Source organism: Pongo pygmaeus, chromosome 15 (genome assembly GCF_028885625.2).
Source record: "Pongo pygmaeus isolate AG05252 chromosome 15, NHGRI_mPonPyg2-v2.0_pri, whole genome shotgun sequence".
NCBI classification, from domain to species: domain Eukaryota; kingdom Metazoa; phylum Chordata; class Mammalia; order Primates; family Hominidae; genus Pongo; species Pongo pygmaeus.
Window position 1 is genome coordinate 46,485,819 of NC_072388.2, and position 16,434 is coordinate 46,502,252.

Consider the following 16,434-nt stretch of genomic DNA (forward strand, 5'->3'; position numbering starts at 1 on the left):
CGCCATATACAAAAATCAACTCAAGATGGATTAAACACTAAAATATAAAACCTGAAACTATAAAAACCCTGGAAAATAACCTAGAAAATCCCATTCTGGACATACGCCCCGGCAAAGATTTTATGGCAAATACTCCAAAAGCAATTGCAACCAAAACAAAAATTAAGAAATAGGACCTAATTAAACTAAAGAGCTTCTGCACAGAAAAAGAAACTATCAACAGAGTAAACAGATAACCAAATGACGGGAGAAAATATTTGCAAACTATGCATTTGATAAAGTACTAATATCCAGGAATCTATAAGGAATATAAACAAATTAACAAGTAAAAAACAACCCCATTAAAAAGTGAGCAAAAGACATGAACAGATATTTTTCAAAAGAAGACATACACATGGTCAACAAGCGTATAAAAATGCTCAACATCACTAATCATTAGAGAAATGCAAATCAAAACCACAGTGGGATACCATCCCACACCAGTCAGAAGGGCTATTATTAAAAAGTCAAAAAATAAAATAACAGATGCTGTCAAGGTTATGGAGCAAACAGAATGCCTACACACTGCTGGTGAGAATCTAAATTAGTTCAGCCATTATAGAAAGCAATGTGGTGATTTCTCAAAGAAGTTTAAAAAAGGTACCACTCAACCCAGCAATCTCATTATTGGTTATATACCCAAACGAATAGAAATCATTTTATCATAAAGATACATGAATGCATATCTTCAATGTAGCACTATTCACAATAGCAAAAACAAGGAATCAAACTAAATGCACATTGATGATACACTGGATAAAGGAAATGTAGTACATATACACCATGGAATACTACACAGCCATAAAAAAGAAAGAGATCACATCCTTTGCAGCAACATGGAAGAAGCTGGAGGTCATTATCCTAAGTGAAAAAAACACAGGAACAGAAAACCAAATACTGCATGTTCTCACTTACAAGTGGGAGCTAAATATTGAGTACACATTAACACAAATAAGGAAACAACAGACTTTGGGGCCTACTTGGGGGTGGAGGGTAACAGAAAGGTGAGGATTGAAAAATTACCTATTAGGTACTATGCTTATCACCTGGATCATGAAATAATCTGTACACCAAAATGCGATGACACGCAATTTACCTATGTCACAAATCTGCACATATTCCCCTGAACATAAATAAATGTTTTTTAAATAGCAGGAAATAAAAATATAAATGTGTAAACTTTCAGACTAAAAAAGTACATCATCATTCAGATTTCTTAGGTTAATAAAATATTTTACTTCATGCATAGCTTCTAAGAAAATATATTAAAAATTTCTGTTTTCTAAAAGATAACTTGACTTCTTCTGGGACACTTGAGTAATACCTAATTTTATAAATTTAAAATTTATTTATAGGTATAAATTTATTTATAGGTATAAATTTATTTATAGATATAAATACCTAATTTTATAAATTCTATAAATACACTTTTACTATAATATTACTATAAATTTATAGTTATTACAGAAAAAAACTGTAATGTGCGGTTTTTTTCTCAGTGCCATTTAGCATTTATATCAAAACAATTAAATTTAGAATTTTAAACCAAAGCATTTATGATGAATTTATTCTAAAGTGTACTAGGATCTCAAGAAGATATTATAACACACATGTATATTATGACATGTGTGTATACATCTGGCACATCTCAGCCAACAGAGTAGAATCTTCCTTGTGATCACCTCTGTTTCTGTAGAACACTTGCAGGTTTTCAGAGCAAATGTGTGTGTGTGTGTGAGTGTGTGTGTGGTGGGGAAATGGGTGTTTAACCCTTATTCGCTAATATCTGCATAGGCCATTGATCTGCCTCTGAATGTATATCTCTTGATTGTACATCTCCATGTCAACTTTCCCAATCAACAGAATGATATTCTCACCATATTAGAATTCTCTGGAGGTGACTTAGGGTGTGAGGTGGAAAATCTTGGGGATCTAGAGACAGATGGAAGAAAGCTTCCAGACCCTTGCACATGTTTCACATAAAGATATCTGCTTTTATCTGTTATATATCTTGAGATATTCCTATGATTTTGTTTGAAAAAAAGGTGTTTTATTTCTGTAAAACATTTGACAACACCTGAGCTAATGCCATTAATTTAGATTTCAGGAAACTGTTGTTGTATATTTGTGAATCAAAGTCATCATAAGATTTTAGGCATTGCAATCATTCAAATACAGTTAAATCAAGTATAACTAGTGTCTCTCCTCTTTGATAAACTAGAAAAATTTACCTAGACAATATAAATAGAAATTAACACAAATCTTATATCTGTAAAACAGGAAATGAAAGACATTCTTTTATAATTAACAAAACAGGTATCTTTGAGGAGACTGACTGTTGAAGGGATATTCGAAAAAAATTATATAAATTTCACAAAACCTAAGGAATATTGATTGAAGGCTGTAGAAAATGCTTGAAGGAAACTGTCAATGTATTCATCATGAAATGTATCTCCTATTATAAACTAGAGGAGAGATATTGCGTTGCTTCAGCTGCTCTTTTTGTGAGTCTCTCTATAGAATGAATGATACCATTTTTATACACAATTAGCAAACTAGCAAATATTTTAGATAATTGAAGAATCATATTGAAGTAGTTGGGGCTGGTTCATAATTGGAACACAAAAATGATCCAGATTTTCATTCAAGAACAAGTACAAATAAATAGGAGCAAAGCTTTTACATATAATGATTTAAATGGCCTGATACAATTTGTAATCACATTTTATTACTATTTTACTATACATGAATTAAAGGAGACAGACAGCACTAAAATACGTTATATCAACAATCATGACTGGTACAGTGGCTCATGCCTGTAATCCCAGCACCTTGGCTGGTCGAGGCAGGAGGATAACTTGAGCCAAGGAGTTTTGAAACCAGTCTGAGCAACACAGGGACACCCTATTTCTACAAGAAATTTTTAAAAACAGCTGGACATGGTGGCACATGCCTGTGATCCCAGCTACTTGGGAAGCTGAGGCAGGAGGACTGCTTGAGCCGAGGAGGTGGAGGTTATAGTGAACTGTGATGGCACCACTGGACTCCAGCCTGAGTGACAGAGTGAGACCCTGCCTCAAAAACCAAACCAAACCGAAACAAAACAAAAACCAGAATTGTGATTAATGCGTATTTGGCCTCCCTGTTCACTATAAATTCCAGTTCCCTTTGTCCCTCTTTAGAAGTGTCTGTTTTTGGCTTCTGACCTGAGGCTATGCTTCCCAGCCTGTCAGAATGGCCACCTTGCAGGCTGCAACCCTGTGTGAGAAGTAAAGCTCTCCTTTCTAAATTAAAAAAAAAATTGTGATTATTCTCATCTCATATTAATGATAAATAACTTCGTAAATAACTTTCATAAGCAATGGAAGAACTTTGCTTTAGGAGAATCCATCATTGCAAGTCTTTTAAAATTGCTTCATATTTCTCAGACTGTCTTGCTTGAAAAATTAACTCATAGTCTCTGTGCCATGAGGATTGTCAGCAAGATTGACAACATGCTGAAGGACAGCAAACAAAGAATCATGAAAAACAGTAGACTGTCAAGTTAAAGGGAGCTCATATAGGGATTGATCTTAGCATAAGTGTTATTAATGATCTGGGAAGTGATGCAAATGGAAACTAAATCTTCAAGTGATATATGATTTATTTAATGTTATAAAAACAGAGAAACACATGTAACCCTTGAGAAGTTAAAAAAGTAAGAGAGAAGCACCGCAGAAGACTGGAATATCAATTGTTCTTCATATTAAGAACATTGAAATACACTTCTACTATATTTAAAATAAAATATAAGTAGGCAGTAGTAAGAGATATGGAGATCAACTATAGATGAGATGAGTCATGGCCAATTTGGTACCGTTTGGTATCATCTAAATATTAGATGTATACTCAGATAAATATTTTCCTGAGTGACGTGTAGGAAGTAATCTCATTTTCTAGAAAGACAGTTCCTTCTTAAAAATGTGACCACTTTTTAAAATAATAGTAAACACTTCCAAATAGAGAATAATGGGTGTCAATATTAAAGCTATAAAAACCTGGGAATATTAAAAAAAATGTGACTAGGCTTTATTTTCTAATAAAAACATGTGAGATATGTACCAAATATATGAACATATGACACTCTTTGTACTAGTTCCTTGTATAATTGACACTTGAAAAACATCATGTCTTGGTAAAAGAGAAAGTAGATAATTTTTTCCAGTGGAAGAAATGTAGATTTTATCAAAAGTCAGTCCTATACATAGAAACAAGCCTATCATTTCTATATAACTGTTAAATGATACCAATTTTTAATAAGTACTAAGTTTTTGCCAACTTGTTATGAAAGTATTTGTTACTATACAATTTATTTAAAAGAAATGTTTATTTTACTATCTACCTATTTGTATTAATGAAAACATTTAACCATATAATCTGATTATTAAACAGCACAGAAATAAGATGGATTGTTCTTCATAGTATGTGTTTATAGCATAGTAATCTTGAAATATATTTTGCCATGTTACACATGAATTTTGAGGTTTTCAGGGCAATAAATGGCCCCTGAATTATACTCAAGGATATGTCTGATCTTTAACATTCTTACTGACCAGTATTTTAGCTTGCATCTAGAAAGCATATCTCATTAAAATGTGTAAAACTTATTTTTATACAGATTGTTTTGATTAAGTGATCCCAAATCACTATGAAAAATAGAAACAATTCAATGAATGATGTTTTGGCAGTTGATGTTCACATATATACAAAATTATGTCCTCATTTCTTGCAATGAAAACAGATTTCAAATAAAGAGAAACATAGAAAAGAAACCCTGAAAACTTTCAGGTTATATTATGGTGGAAAATGTTTATTCATTTCTACTAAAAGTCAGTAAAAAAGTGCACTAGAAGAATGATCAAAAGCCTCTTTCTTCTATTCTCTCCTCTCCTGATTCTGCTTCATCATTAGCTTTGCTTCTGAAGACCATCTCCCTTTGCTTCTCTTGTGGGAAACATGGGTGCTGTCTCTCCGAAGACTTCTCACTTAAAATTCTAGACTCCATTCACTACATCTCAAGTTCAAGAATCCCAGTGAAAAATAATGATTAATTCAGCTGGCGGTTAGAGTCCTTCAAATACTTTCTATTATCTTAAAAGGCTCCAAGGAGTAAACATTAGTTTTGCCAGAGATACTGTAAAGATAATCGCTTTCTGAGATCAAACCTATTGAAAGAAACATATAGGTTCGGCTTTGCTGTCTTAAAAAGTCCTTGTGTACATTAGCTCAAGGTCTTTCCAGTGGGAACACAAAGACTGATTAAATCCTCCTCTTCAGTGGTTTGAAGCAAGGTTTGAAGATAGCTCAATGGCAAACAGAAAGGACAGAATTGGTGTATTTTGGGTTTTACTCCTGATTTTAGCACTTATTTGTTGATGAGCTTCACAGAAGTAGTTACTTTGTTTCCCATCTGTAAAATGTGTATTCTAAATGTCCAGTATTGCTACATGTTCCTCTGAACAAGTAAGATTAGGTGTCTAAATGTTTCTGGCTATTTCTATGCTGTGGATGCACTCACTGAAATAAGATATCTGCCAAATACCTGCCTTCATGTTACTTAGCTTTCATTTGGGGGAAAAAAATATAGACAAAAAAAGTAAAATGTATAGATTATCAGATGGTGGTAAGTGCCATATGGAAAAAAAATGGGGAGTGCTGGGTATGGTTAATGTTAAAAATTGTGTGGTCAGGAAAGGCCTGATAAATAAGGAGATGTCTGAGAAGAGATTTGAAGGAGGTGAGGGAGATGAAATAGAAAAGGTGCAAATGCCTGGAAGAAGAGCATTTACAAAGTTTCTTAGTGAGGCACAGGCTTGGAATTTTGAGAAAAAGCAGGGAAAACATTATGGCTGAGGCAGAGTTAGCAAAAGGGAGAGAGAGGTATGAGACGGGGTTAGATAGATAACAGGAGGCATATTTAGGATAGCCTTATTTACCACTGAAAGAACTTTACTTCTATTCTGAATGCAATAGAATCTACTGGATCATTTTGAACAGTGGCAAGGTCTGATTCAGGTTTTGAAAAGGATGTCTCCAGTTGCTGTTTTGAGAACAACCTGTGTGGAGGGAAGGGAGAAGAAGGGATACCACTCAGGAGGCAACTGGGGTAAACCAAGGGAAAGATGGATCAGAATGTTCGCAGTGGAGATGGTGTTATCTGGTTCTGGCAATAGTGTGAAGACAGAATTTGTTGAAAGTATATCTATCTACGTAAAACTGTAGGAGTAAAAGTTGACTTAAAGATATTTTACCTGAGTAATTGGAAAACTAAACTGTCCATTCATCAAGAAATTGACAACTATGGAAAATGCAATCGTTTAGGAGGGAAGGCCACAATTTGACTTTTGAACATACTAAATTTGAGATGTATATTAGACTTAAAAAAGGAGATGTTGAAACAAAAGTTTAATATTATGGGTGCTCATTTCAGTTGAGAGGTCAAAGTTGAAGACAATATTTGAAAGTCACCAGGAAGCATACATGTACATGCACATACATACACAATGAATACATGCTTATTGATGTTTTTATAGTCAGTATTCATCTGTGTTTGCACACACATTTATCATTACCTATGTTCCTCTTTTCTTCTTTCATTCTCTTGTTTCCTTCTGGATCACTTTCTTTCTGCCGGCAGAATTCACTTTACTGGGTTTTTGTTTGTTTGTTTTTAAATGCAAGTTTTCAGGAAAAAATTCTTTCACTTTTTATTTGTCTGGAAATGTATTTATTTCATATATAGTTAAAAATTTTTTTTATAGTTTTTGGAGTACAGGTGGTTTTTGGTTACGTGGATACATTCTTTGGTGGTGATTTCTGAGATTCTGGTACACCTATCACCTGAGCAGTGTACATTGTACCCAACTTGTAGTCTTTTATCCCTCACCTGCCTCCCACCCTTCCTCCTGAGTGCCCAACGTCAATTGTATCATTCTTAAGCCTTTGCATCCTTATATCTTAGCTCCCACTTATAAGAGAGAAAATATAATATTTGGTTTTTCATTCCTCAGTTACTTCACTTAGAATAATGGCCTCCAGCACCATCCAAATTGCTGCAAAGAACATTATTTCATTCATTTTTTATGTCTCAGTAGTATTCCATGGTCTATTTATATTACATTGTCTTTATTCACTAATTGGTTGTTGGGCACTTAGGTTGGTTCCATATTTCTGCAATTGCAAATTGTGTTGCTATAAGCATGCAGATTTTACATACAGTTTTGAAAATTGTTTTTATTATAAACTTTTAGAATGGCAATTATTTTCTTTCTCCACTAAAATATGTCATTCCATTAGCTTTTGTCTGCCATTATTTCTATTGAGAAATTTCTTATCCTCGCTTCTTTGAAGATAACATAGCCATTTTATTTGTGCCTTAATATATTCTTTTTTCATCACCATCTCTATTTATTTATTTTTAATTTTTATTTTAAGCTCATGGGTACAAGTGCAGCTTTGTTACATAGGTAAACTTGTGTTATGGGGGTTTATTGCACAGTTTATTTCATCACCCAAGTATTAAGCCTAGTGCTCATCCTGCTTTTATATATTCTTTTTGCTTTTGGATTTCAGCAGTTTTACTAGGATGCTTATTATAATGGTTTTCTTGGGACTTTTATTGAACATTTATTCTCAAGACTTTCAGTTTCTTGAATTTACAGATTGATGTTATTCATGACTTTTGGAACATTTTCAGATGTTTTTCCTTTATATAATGCTTCTGATCCACTGTCTTTTACCTCTCTTTCTATGTGCATACATATAAAACTTTTACTATGTTCTACATGTCTTGTATTATTTTTCTGTATTTTCCATTTTTCCCTTTTTTACTGCTATTTGAATATTTTCTATTGATCTGATTTCAAATGTCCTCCTTTGCTGTATCCAATTTGCTGTTAATTCCATTTGCTGACTTCCCAATTCCAACTATATTATTTTTAGTTCTAATATGTTCACTTGGCCTTTTAAATAAATTGGAATTATTTGGTGAAAATGGATGACCAGTGATTGTTAGTCCCTAAGTCATAAGGCAGAATTTTGGTGTTAAGAAGGAGAAACAAAAGCAAGCATGAAGTTCTTGCTAGGTAACTGAAGCACCCGGAGTTCTCAAGAACCCTCCTCACTACTTTCTATAATGAGTTAGAGGTCTAGAGAGAGTTGGTTTCCTGAGTAGGAGTTCTGAGCTTTTCTACATAATCCTGAAAAGAAACACTTAGCATATGATGTACTTATCACATGTGTAGCTAACACATGAGTAAATACTTCATAAATATTACTAGTATTAATATTACTGGACTTTGCTGATATTAGCTCCATGCTTTCACTTCTATGTTCTCTGTATCACTAAATTTGTGTCTTGGCTGAATAAAATTACTCATCTGCGACTTCTGCTTTGGACCAATATGGAGCAATGGGCAGGATTTATCTACCAGACTCTCTTAGTCCACTTGTGCTGCTCTAAGGAAACATCACAGACTTGGTAGCTTAAACAATAGTTTATTTTCTCCCAGTTCTGGAGGTCAGAAGTCCAAGATCAAGGTGCTAGCAGATTCATTTTCTGGTGAGGGCCATCTTTCTTGCTTGCAAATGGTTGCCTTCTCACTGTATTCTCAAGTGAGTGGTCTTTCCTGTGTATGGGTAGGGAGACAAAGGGAGAGGAAGGGAGGGAAGAGAGAGAGATAAAGAATATATATACTCTGATGTCTCTTCTTACAAGCACTCCAATCCTTTCAGATCAGAACCCCATGTTTAGGACTTCATTTAACCTTCATTACTTCCTTAGAAGCCCCATGTCCAAATATAGCCACAGTGGTGGTTAGGGCTTAGACATATGTATTTTGGGGAGACACTGAATTTGTCCATAACATTGCCTAAAACAATTTTCAACAACAATACAAATATATGAGTCAATGCTTCTCAAGACAATGGACATCACAACAAAGAACCATGATCTCTAAAAAAAGGAAAACAGGTAGATGAGCCCTACAATATCTCCAGTTTACTACCTAGAGAGAGATACTAGATTGTGGTACTGAGTAAAAAGCAAGATGGAGTCTGCTACTCTACATGAGTACAAAAAACAGAACTGGGGGTCTAAGAAGGCCAAGATGGCCAGAGTTTGCAGGGCAGAGTATCAGTGATGAGAGAGTTACACAGAGAGAAAACTCCAAAGATGTAAATATCTCATGAGTATTCTGTTGAGCACTAATCAGGATGTGGATGAGGAAACTACCAAACTTGGGATAGAGTTCAGAAAGGATTAGAAGGAAGAAAATCCCCAGAGCTCACACTTGGCCAGAAATAGTACATTTTCTCACAAATCATAGTGGAAAACGTTAAAATTGATAGGATATTTAGTAGCGTGTTCAATACTGGAGAAAAATTAAGCCTCAAATAAATGTTACTATGGTCCCACCCAACAAAGTTTAAGACCAAGATCCCAAAAGATTATACTGTTTTCAACTAATTTAAAATATCTCAGGATATGAATAAAACATACTTAAAGAAATACAAAAAAAAAATACCCATCACCTAACGAAGCAACATTTACAATGTCTAGCATTCAATAAAGTTACAGGCAGCCCCCCCTCCCCCCAAAAAAGGAAAATTATGACCCCTCACATGGAGAAAAATTAGTCAATTAAAATCAATTAACAGTGATAAAATTAGTAGTATAGGTCATTATAATAGTTCATGTAATTGCATTCCATATGTCTAAGAAATTTGGGGAATGATTTGAACCTGTTAAGTAGAGAAAGGGGAGATTTAAAAGCAACCCAAGCCAGGCACAGTGGCTCACACCTGTAATCCCAGCACTTTGGGAGGCCTAGACAGGAGGATCACTTGAGCCCAGGAGTTCAGTGCCAGCCTGAGAAACATGGTGAGACTCCATCTCTATAAAAAATTTAAAAATAAGCCAGGCCTGGTGGGTGTGCTACTTGGGAGGCTGAGGGGGAAAGATTGCTTGAACCCAGGAGGTTGTGGTTACAGTGAGCTGTTTGCCACTGCACTACAACCTGGGCCACAGAGCGAGATTTTGTCTCTAAATTAAATAAATAAATAAATGCAACCCAAATGGAAATTTTAAAGATAAAAACTACAATGGGAGAAGTAAAATATATGCTGGACATATAAGTGGTAAATTAGACATTGTAGAAGTAAACGTTAATGAAATTGAAAATGACAACAAGACCAATACAAAATGAAACAGAGAAAGGGGACTTTTAAAAAATTAGCTGGGCAAGGTGTGGTGGCATGTCCCTGTAGTCCCAGGTAGTCGGGGGCTAAGATGCGAGGATTGCTTCAGACCAGAAGTTCCAGGTTGCAGTGAGCTAGGATTGCACCACTGCACTCTGTCCTCCAGCTTGGGAAACGGAGCCAGACTATCTCTTTTTAAAAACAGAAACAGATGCAAAAACAAAAAGAACATAGCAAGAACAGAGCATCACAGAGTGCTGTGGAACAAACTGAAAACAGGGTTTCATAGTTAAGCTCTGAGAGATGGTGCTTTGAGGAAGGGGGCTGGTATGAAATTTATTAAGTAAAAAAATAAATAAATAAAAAAAATCACGAATAGTCCATAGTCTATACAAGGCATAGCACATTTGCTGATGGTGCAGTTGAGTTAGGGACAACAATCACACACAAGTTCACTCACATGTGGTTTTTCTGTTGGTTTCTGTAGTTACTCTATTTGTGTTGTTCTTGCTTCTGGCATGCTGACAATACTTCCAATTTCTCATACCTTTTGAATTTAGGGTTCTGTATATACTCATTTCCATTTTGCTCAGAATTTTTCTTAATATTGTGAAATCCTTAGAATAGTGTTTGGCACATGCTTAAATATTTGATGAATACTATTTTATTTCTTTAGTACCATCCTCCAGGAAATAATCAAGTTGTTAGGTATATTGCATTCCAACACAACCATTTACAACAAATGACTAGAACTGGTGTTTTATTATACCTAATTCAAGGGCAAATATGTGTTTGGCAGACTTCTGCTCTGGGACATAGCCATAGCTAATGGAACTGTTTCAATTGGTGCAGGATGCTTCTTCATTTTTGGCAAATCGTCTTAATGGGCTTGGGATGTAGTCAGTTGTCAGGAAAGCAGTTAACCAGAAGTTAATATGTATACTAGAAGGTAACATATATTGGTTGGTGAAGATGTGCTGGAGTTATATTCCTGAAGAAGTTTGCTTTATTTGCTTGTGGGCTGGAGTGAGGAAGCAGGATAAATATGTTTTTCTGTGAGCTTGAATAAGAGAGGTTATTTTTGTAATGAGTGGTTTTCATTATTGATTTTTACTTTTGAGAGTTACTTGCAGGATTTGAGCAGCTGAGGGGAGATGCAGGAAAAATTACTTTCATGAGAAACTTTTTGAAACTTTGGGCCTAAGTACTGCTGATTTGAGGAATGGATGAATAATTTTAGCTCAGAGTTGAGAAGACAGCCATTCTGTCTGTTTACGCTCAGAACCCGGCACTGCACAGAGAGTGGGAATATTGGAGTATCAGGGAGAATATGCTGGACAAGCACATTGCTTGTCTCTTAAGAAATTCCACTGCCAGGTGGAAATAGCCTATCCCTTTCAAGTGATAGAAGGGACATGGGCAGGTGTAGCTGGAGTAGCAGCAAAGGAAGACCCTGTGTTGCAACTATAGAGGGCACACTACATTGTAAGAACAAGGGGCACTCTCTTTTGTGAACTCTCAGTAATAACTTGGGAGCATTCTGTTTTGCTGAGAAGTTTGAGATGCAGCAATTATGAGGAGGGAACACAAGCTTCTGTAATATGAAAACACGACTTTATATTTATTTAGATTGGTGAGGCCTGAACATGTGGGCTACTCATAATTTGCACAGCACAGTAAAAAAAAGAACTAGGTTCAACCAGCACATTCTGATTCTTGATGTGTATGATCAATATATAACTTTCATAAAATATGGATTATCATTGAGAGTACAAACAATTGTAGCCCAATGATCGCCAATTGCATTTTGCTAAATGCATTTATGCTTGAAGAAAACTTGATTAATATCAATATTAACAAAACAACTGAATAAAGAACAAAATAATATTGAAAATCTATCTGATATTGTACGTCATCCTAAATACAGCCCACTGACATGTTATATACATGAATGTCCACAGAGGAGAAAATGGCACAACTGGCTACAGTTGAGATCTCAGCCCTAAAATTACATTGCTCTCATGTACACAAATGCTAAGGATTTTTTTTAGAGGTAAAACATTATAGATTTTGAAGAAAGTAAAATTTGTGGAAATGAAGACTTTGCAAAATGAGAAATGCTATCCTAACTGTAGATTAATTAACCAGGGAATGTGAGTAGATGTGAGTTTCAAGTTTGAGGCTTTTTAAAAACTCAGACAGCTGGGCATGGTGGCTCACGCCTGTAATCCCAGCACTTTGGGAGGCCAAGGTGGGCAGATCACCTGAGGTCAGGAGATCGAGATCATCCTGGCTAGCATGGTGAAACCCTCTCTCTACTAAAAACACAAAAAGTTAGCCGGGCGTGGTGGTGCGTGCCTGTAATCACAGCTACTTGGGAGGCTGAGGCAGAAGAATCGCTTGAACCTGCAAGGGGAAGGTTGCAGTGAGCAGAGATCGCACCATTGCACTCCAGCCTCGGCAACAAGAGTGAAACTCCAACACACACACACACACACACACACACGCAAAATCTTGAGAATTAATTGGCATTTAACTAAATTCCCACAGCAATAAGAAAATTGAGTTATTCAACAATTTAACATTTCTTACTGATACAAATGTTGCACTGAACATTTCAGGCACTTTCTAAATGTTGTAACCTCTGAGGGCAAAGGATATGGGTTGTAGTGTCAGTTTTCTTTCATACACAGATTTAGTTAAAATTATAGTTCACCACTGTCTGTGCCTCTCACAGCAGCTCTCGCACTTAGCATGCTTCCCAATCTAACAGGCATCTTTTTAAGTGAGTTTTAAAAAACACTGGATAGCAAACACATTTCCTTGACAGGATTTGACCTCTTATTATTTGAGGTTAGTCCCTGTTGCTTTCCCAAGTGGCTCATTTAAGTAGTCAATTTGTACTTTCCCCTACCTTTCAGATAAATATACAAGGGCCAGCAGCACATTTAAGAATCCACATTTTTTTGTGTGTGATTTTTTTTTAACCCCATAAGATAAAAAGATGGCAGTAACAGAGCAATAAATAGGCCTGGTAATCTAAAAATATATAAGATTTAGTGTGACTTTTTAAAGGCAGAATTTCCTGAAGAGAGATAGCTTATAAAATTATTTGCTACATTTCAATTTAAATTGGGGAAATAACGCAGTATTAATTGTGGTCCACAGTATTTATAAGCATATAAGGGAGTGTAGATTTTAGATTTTTTGGCCACAAATTAGTAGCAATTGATTAAAAGTATAGCCTAAGAAGTGTTGAATATGTGTGTCTTATCCTGGAAACAAATGTCACTTGAATATATTCAAAACACAAACTATTTAATAATATATTTAGAAGGTAATAATAGTAAATGTGTCAATTTAGTTCATTAACATTTATGCATAAATTTATAGAAAACTAATTTTATGACTAGTATGAATAAACTCTTGCATCTTCTGACAGAAATTAAGTCAAGTTGAGGAACACAAAATCAAAATACAAAAAAATGTTGTATCTATACATGCCAACAGTTTACAATCTGAAAACAAAATTGAGAAAGTAATCCCATTTACAGTAGCTGAAAATAAAGTGAAATTCCTAAAAATAAACTTTTCCAAAGAAGGGAAAGATCTCTACAATGAAAACTCTAAAATACTCATGAAAGAAATGGAAGAGACCAAATGGTAAGACATTCTATGTTCATGAACTGAAAGAATTAATATTGTTAAACTATGCACACTATCTGAAAAAAATGTACACACTGTTCAAAAAATTCTACAGATTCAATGCAGTCCCAACAAAATAACAATGAAATTCATCACAGAAATGGAAAAAGTAATCATAAAATTTATGTGGAACCACAAAAGGGACAGAATAGCCAAAGTAATCCTGAGCAAAAAAAAACCGGAGGAATCACATTACCTGACTTCAAATTATACTACAAAGTTATAGTAACACAAACAGCATGGTATAGGCATAAAAGCAGACACATAGACCTATGGAACAGAATAGAGAACTCAGAAATAAATCCATCCATCTCCAGTGAACTCATTTTTGACAAAGGCACCAAGAACATGCCAAAAGACAGTCTTTTCAATAAAGAGTGCTGGGAAAACTGGATTTCCATATGCAGAAGAATGAAAATAGACTCCTGTCTCTCACCATATACAAAAATCCAACCAAAATGGATTAAAAGCTGAAATCTAAGATTTTAAACTATGAAATAACTGAAAGAAATAATTGCAGAAACTCTCCAGAACATTGGGCTGGGCAAAGTATTTCTTAAGTAGGACCTCAAAAACAGGGAATGAAAGCAAAATGGTAAAATGGGATCACATCAGGTTAAAAAGTTTCTGCTTTTTGGCAAACACAACAATCAACAAAAGAATGAGACAACTTACAGAATGGGAGAAAATATTTGAAAACTACCCATCTGACAAGAGATTAATGACCACTATATATAAGAAGCTCAAACAACTCAATAAGGAAGAAAAACCCAAATAATCCACTTTATAAATGGGCAAAATATCTGAATAGATATTTCTCAAAATAAGACATACAAATGGCTAACAAGTATATAAAAAAATACTCAACATTACTAGCCATCAGAGAAATTCAAATAAAAACTACAATGAGGTATCATCTCACCCCAGTTAAAATGGCTTTTATCCAAAAGATAAGCAATAACAAATGCTGGTGAGGATGTGGAAAAAAGGGAACTCTCATACACTGTTGATGGGAATGTAAATTAGTATAACCACTATGGAGAACAGCATGGCCCTTCCTCAGTGAACTAAAAATAGAACTACCATTTGATCCAGTTATCCCACTTCTGGGTATATAGACAAAATAAAGAAAATCAGTATATTGAATATATATATCTGCACTTCCATGTGTATTGCAGTACTATTTACAATAGTCAAGATATGAAAGCAAGCTAAGCGTCCAATAACAGATGAATGAATTTAAAAAAATCTGGTACACACATGTTGTCACTTATAAGTGGGAGTTAAACATTGGGTACTCAGAGACATAAAGACAGCAACAATAATAGAAACTAGGGACTACTAGATTGGGGAGGAAGGAAAAGGGGGAATGGTTGAAAAATCAACTGAGTACTATGCTTAGTACCTGGGTGGTGGTACTCATTCATTCTCAAACTTCAGTATCATGCAATATACCCAGGTAACAAACCTGCAAATGTAAACCCTGAATCCAAAATAAAAATGGAAGAAAAATGTGGTACATAGACACAGTGAAATATTACTTGGCCATAAAAGAATGAAATCCTGTCATTTGCAACAACGTAGATGGAACTGGAGGACATTATTCTAAGTGAAGTAACTCAGGAATGGAAAACCAAATACTGTCATGTTCTCACTTATAAGTGGGAGCTAAGCTATGAGGATGCAAAAACATACAGAATAATATAATGGACTGCGGGGACTCAGTTGAGGGGAGGTTGAGAAGGGGGTGAGGTATAAAAGACAACATATTGGGTACAGTGTACACTACTCAGATGACAGGTGCACTAAAATCACAGAATTCACTACTAAAAAACTCATCCATGTGACCAAAATCACCTGTGCCACCGAAAATACTAATAATAAAAAAAGAAAAAAGAAAAAAACAAAATGTGGTACATATACACAATTAATTACTATTCAGCCATAAAAAAGAATGAAATCTTGTAATTTGCAACAACATGGATGAAACTGACAGACGTTATGTTAAGTGAAATAAGCCAGGCACAGAAAAGCAAATTTTGCATGTTCTCATTCATATGTGAGAGCTAACAAAAAAAAATGGACTCATGGAGATAGACAGTAAAATGATGGTTGCCAAAAGCCTGGAACAGTAATGAGGAGAGGGAGATAAAGAGGAGATGGTAATGGTTAAAAAAGAAATACAGTTAGATAGAAGGAATAAGATCTAATATTTGGTAGCACAATAGGTGACTATAGTTAACAATAATTTATTGTATATTTCAAAATAACTAAAAGAATGGAATTGGAATGTCCCTATCACAATACAGTTGATGAATGCATAAGGTAGTGGATACCCCAAATACTCTGATTTGATTCTTACACATTATGTACTTGTATCAAAATACCACATATACCCCATAAATATGTACAACTATTATGTATTCATAATAATTAAAATTTTTTTTAAAAATA